A 6,116-nucleotide genomic window follows, 5' to 3' on the forward strand; every position below is an offset into this window, starting at 1 on the left:
CTCAGATTTTTTACATTGGAACATTAAACCGGTATTTGATATAAAATTCTAGCGTTTGTACAAACAATATATATACTATGTACTGTATTTTATAAGGTCCAGTGGCAATAAGCCTGGGTACAGACTGTTACCCACATCTGCACTCTAATTACTTTAATGCCAAACATGCCTGTAATGCTGTGTTAAATCCTCATCACTTTAGGCCACTAATAATGCTGCCTTACTGGAATTATTGTTTTCTTTTAGAGTAAATGGTATGGGTATAGTTATTTTTGCACAGAAGACTGTCTGTATCTGTTTATTTTTATTTATTATTATGAAAATGTTTTTTCTCCACCTACATGAGATTAAACAGTGCTTTATTGTTTACTTTCTGGTACCTAAATCAATATGGAATATGCTGGACACCATAGCCTTATATACTGTATAATGTTTTGTTTGGTGGATTCCATTATGATCTATGATTAAGTGCCTGTATGTATGAAATGTGTAAGTCGATGGTGTGTCCTACAGCTGTTTAAAATATATAATAAAAATATATAATTTTCTTTTACATTGACTGTTGAAGTGCCTTATGAAATTTACTATGTTATTATCTCCCTAAGCTGAAAGTATGGGACAGAGTACCTGGACCTCACGTCACTATTGGTGGAAAACTTGGTTATCCATAATTTCTTCTCTTTCTTCACAGAGGCAGCATAGACAAGGCTAAAACCACAATTTTCGACCCGATATCTTCAATTGGGAAGGGCCCATGCATGGGTAGATAACCTGCTCACTTGGTCTCAGGGGCCTAACGTCAAATTAAATCTGCCTTTATATGGCCAGATATAGTAGAGGATTGTGTCAGGTTACTGCAAAAGTTAGTACTGTATAACAGCAATATGGGTTCGTTTTGAAAAGATGGCAGAGAATTTTCTAAACCCCATCATGACATCAAGAGCTAGTACAGTGATCCCCAACTAGTGGCTCGCAAGCAACATGTTGCTCACCAACCCCATGGATGTTGCTCCCAGTGGCCTCAAAGCAGGTGTTTATTTTTGAATTCCTGGCTTGGAGGCAAGTTTTGGTTGTATAAAAACAGGTGTACTGCCAAACAGAGCCTCTCGTAGGCTACCAGTCCACATAGGGGCTACCAAAAGCCAGTCAGAACCCATGCTGTTCACCCTCAGGAACTTTTTGCATGCTTGTGTTGCTCAGCATGACTTGCTTCATAGATGGCCAATACATAACTGAGGGCGGCTTTTCTCCTGTGACTGCTTGAAATTATTTTTATGCAACATTATTGCTGTTTGAGTAATTGCTCTTGGGGTTCTTTCCCCATGTTTGTTTGTTTCTTTCTTTCTTTTCCTCCTCTGTTTCTAGTCTTCTTCTTCTTTACCTTGCAGTCACCAAATGGTCACAGACAAGCTATACTTGTCAAACTGAAAGCAACATGTGCCCTGATAACGTTTGTTACATAACCCAACGCTTTATCCTGTCCTTCTTACTTTTGACATCACTGTATTCCATTACACCTTCCCTTTGCCCATTCCATTCTGTGACATTATAACCACTCCTCACTAGTAATCTTTTTTTTAGGAGTTACTGGGGCCCATAGCAAAATCATTTTAGGGCCCCTAATCTTTGGAAATAACGTTTTCGTTATCATATACTGAAGCTGCTTATTAGGCAGTGCCTGGTGGGCCCCCAGCAGCCGCAGAATCTGCTTCCTCTAAACTTATGCTCCAAAGTATGTTGTTCAAGGCTTAGATTAGGGAAAGATTTTATGTAATGGCAATTGTTGGCAATAGTTGGCAATTTATATATCTGTTTGATGTCTCCTGTTATGACACGTGGGACAGGGAACAAATAAAACCACATGGCAAAGTGAAGCCTTCTGATATCAGAAGGTATTTACTTATCTCATGCCATGCACACAGCCAGGGCCGGGCCATGCCGGGCAGGCGCCCTAGGCAACCTGGCCTGTCTGGTGCCTGATAGCCGCGCACATGTGTAAACTGGCGCTTCCGTGCGGTGCGCATGCGCAAGCTCCCACTTTGGTGCGCATGCGCAAACCGACGGTCTTGCGCATGCGTTCGCCTTTTGATGTTCGCGCGCGTATGCACCAATTTATGTTCACGCGCATGCGCAGAAGCCCAACTACGGGGCCAAATAGAAGAAACTTTTGGAGAGAGGCGACCGGACATGGGGTAGGTGTCAGAGAAGGCATGTGCCTGGCGCCCACTAGCTTTTGTGCCCTAGGCACGTGCCTACTCTGCCTACCCCTAGTTCCAGCCCTGCACACAGCACTGCCTAGATACCAAAAATATGAGTTTTGTGTCTCCTATAAGGCATCATGAGTGAAGACATTCAAATCACTCCTTTATGTCCCTTTGGCCAACTATGCATCCAGAACTGCTGGTTTTTAGCACAGATACAGCCTAATGGTTCAGAGCCATAGTTCCAAACTTGCAGACAGCCTGTTTCAATCTTGTTAGATCTCATCAGTGCAAGATATTGGAACATGGCTTCTGATGGGTAGAACTTGGAGAGTAGCGAAATGGGAAACCGAACTTGGTTAGGATGAGAAGCGCTGAAGAGGAGCCAAAAAGCCATTCACAAGCAATTACATGCAAAGTGAAGCCTTCTGAAATTAGAAGGTATTTACTTGTCTCATGACATACAGACAGCACTGCCTAGATACCAAAAATGAGCGTTTTGTGTCTCCTATAAGGCATTATGGGCGGAGACATTCAAATCACTCCTTTATGTCCCTTTGGCCAACTATGCATTCAGAACTGCTGGTTTATAGCACAGATACAGCCTAATAGTTCAGAGCCATAGTTCCAAACTTGCAGACAGCCTGTTTCAATCTTGTTAGATCTCATCCGTGCAAGATATTGGAACATGGCTTCTGATGGGTAGGACTTGGAGAGTAGCGAAATGGGAAACCGAATCTGGTTAGGGTGAGAAGGGCTGAAAGAAAAATACACATACACATAGGCCTTAAGGAAAACCTCTTTATAGAGAGTTCTCTTGCTGCTTAACCCCATTTACCACAGAAAGAGCTCCTCATTTGTTGACTCACTTTTACCCTGCTTATTCATGAATTCTCTACTTCTTATAAATGTTAATCCCTTAAAACAACCCTCCAAGTACAGAAATCACTATTTCATAACTTCTGCACATACATTTTCAATTTACCACCCCCCACCCTTTAGCTTCAGTGACTCATTGCAGTCTAAAACTGCTCACTATTGGACTTTATCTTCCCTTAGGTGTCCCTGCTAAGCCCTGAGGCTCTTGTGCCACTCCTTGTCACAGATGATCATTCCTCTAGTTGTCAAACGATTAACCCTTACTGTGCCGACCGATTTCCTCCAGCTTTAAATAAACAGGAAACTGTAAACTTAGAATGTGTTTTGCTGGACTCTGCAACTTGATTGCTAGCACAGATGATTGTACGATCTATGGCACATAACCATTCAGAGGTGGGTTATTAATGTCAATCCAATACAATTTCAGGTCTCCATAATTTATAAATGTTATATTAAATTTTAAACAATATAAGAAAATGTAACATTTACTACAGTATTAAATAATTCTTATAAACACAACTTATCAGTGAACATGTATTGACATGATTTCTTTATAAAGCATGCACCAATATGTGTTGGCAGGGCCAAAACTAGGGGTAGACAGAAGAGGCACCTGCCTAAGGGGCAATAATAGGGGGGCGTTAGGCAGGTTCCTTTAAATTGTCTTCTGCCTACCCCATTCAACTTTTGCAGACCTCTTTGGTTTTTGCCAAGTCGCCTAGGGCGCCCAGCTGGCTTGGGCCAACCCTGTGTGTTGGCTAAATAAAATTCAGCCCACACTTATGAACTACATTTCCCTTCAAGCTCAGCGATACCTCAGAGTTCGCAAACATTTCATTTGAGCCCATTTCAAATTTATTATTGTTGTCTGTATAAGATCATAATCATAATAGTATTAACATTATAGAAAGAGTACAGGTATGGGACCTGTTATCCAGAATCCTCCGGGAACTGGGGTTTTCCGGATAAAGGATCTTTCCGTAATTTGGATCTTCACACCTTAAGTCTATTAGAAAATAATGTAACCCAAATAGGCTGGTTTTGCTTCCAATAAGGATTCGTTATATCTTCGTTTGGATTAAGTTCAATCGTTTTTAAAAAAATTGGATTATTTGGATAAAATGGAGTCTATGGTAGATGGCCTTTCCCTAATTTAGAGCTTTCTGGATAACATGTTTCTGGATAACAGATCCCATCCCTTGAAACAAAAAGAAAAATATATATATATATATATAGAACAAACAAGGGAAAGTTGTATTTATATATATCCAGTACATGAACTATCCAGAATGATTGTAATTGTGCAAGGGTCCCTGATAGGAAACCTCAGCTCAGAGAAGTGGACAATTACTAGAGTAAAATAAATCTGAAAACCTCTAAAAGTCTGAGTGGTTAAAAAAAGGTCCATTAGGTTCAGTGCAGCTCCACTTGACTTCTATAGAACCTCGACCGCTTTCATTTGGTGAAGTTCTGTATTAAAGTTCTTTGTGGTTTTTACACTTAATAAATCTCAAATGTTTAGCTTTTTAGAGAAATTTTTTAAAACCATACATTTTTAGAAAAAATATGACTCATAAAAAGAATAGCAATCTGAATGTTAGTAAATGGGCCCCTCAGTCTGTTCATTTTGATTTTGTGAATGCACCTGTCTCTGAGGAGTGGCAGCAGAAAGAGGAAAGGCCTGTGGGCCTTTTCTGTTGACAAAAGGGACATATGATTTTGCAAAGAATGTGAACGGCACTATCCACTTATCTAATACCACTTCAACAAAGATGCCTCCATCTACCTGTGTGTAGATTATTCAGAGTACTCTAAATGATTTTTACACTCCACCTCAAATTGAAGAGAAGTACTTGTTATACTATAAAGGACTTTATATGCCCCTGGGTGTTTTATCTCTTTATAACAGTGGTCCCCAACCAGTAGCTCGCGAGCAACATGTTGCTCTCCAACCCCTTGGATGTTGCTCTCAGGGTCCTCAAAGCAGGAGCTTATTTTTGAATTTCAAGCTTGAAAGCAAGTTTTAATTGCATAAAAACTAAGTATAGTGCCAAGTAGAGCCCCTTGTTGGCTGCCTGTCAACATAGGGGCTACCAAATAGCCAAAAGAGTTGGGGAGCAACACAAACATGAAAAAGTCCCTTGGGTGCCAAATAAGGGCTGTGATTACAGCCCTTATTTGGCACCCAAGGGACTTTTTCATGTTTGTGTTGCTCCCCAACTCTTTTTACATTTGAATGTGGCTCACAGGTAAAAAAGGTTGGGGACCACTGCTTTATAAGGATGCTAAAATATATTTTTGGAGCCCCCACTACATTCCATTTACTTTGAAAACTCATGAAAGAGTCCTCTGGAGCCCCCTCCTTCCTATAGGATTCCTAGCATACGCCCCAGAATCAGGCAAAACTACCCGTGCTGCTAGGCCCAGGCCTTTGTGGCCTCTCTGCAAATCAGGGCCTGCTGATGCTCAAATTAGCAGGCAGGGTGGTAGTTGATTATGTGGCTCTCTGTACATAAGGAAATCATAGGTCCTTGCACCTGCATCTGTGGGAGCTCATGGTGGGGCATGGTACAAATTGTGAAAAACATAGAGGCTTTGCACTTTGCACCCTGTTCCGCCATTTGCAAGTTAGCCCTAACATGTCTTGTTTTCTTAAGTTTGGTTACTAACCCTCTGATGCTTATAAACTGTCACACATTTTTAAAATGTGCACTTTCTAAAGTAAAAGTTACTTAATGGGCACCTGTAAACGCCATATTCTTATATTCATTCCCCCACAAGAGGCGCAGCCTAATAGAGCCTGGCTCCTCTCCCCAGTGTTTAATTTTCCTGTGCAATTGTGCTTTCTGCACTAGAAGAACCCAATCTCTGCTTTAATAACAGGAAATTCATTTCTTAAAGTTACCAGGAGCAGTTTTTTGCTGCCCCTAGTAACTTGTGGGCTGCTGCCTGATGTGCGTTTCTCAACTTGCCTCATGGCAGCAGAGCCCCCGGCTCTATTAGCCCAAAACTCTGGTGGGGGAAAGGAAATGGGAG

The sequence above is a fragment of the Xenopus laevis genome, chromosome 9_10L (assembly GCF_017654675.1).
Source record: "Xenopus laevis strain J_2021 chromosome 9_10L, Xenopus_laevis_v10.1, whole genome shotgun sequence".
NCBI lineage: Eukaryota > Metazoa > Chordata > Amphibia > Anura > Pipidae > Xenopus > Xenopus laevis.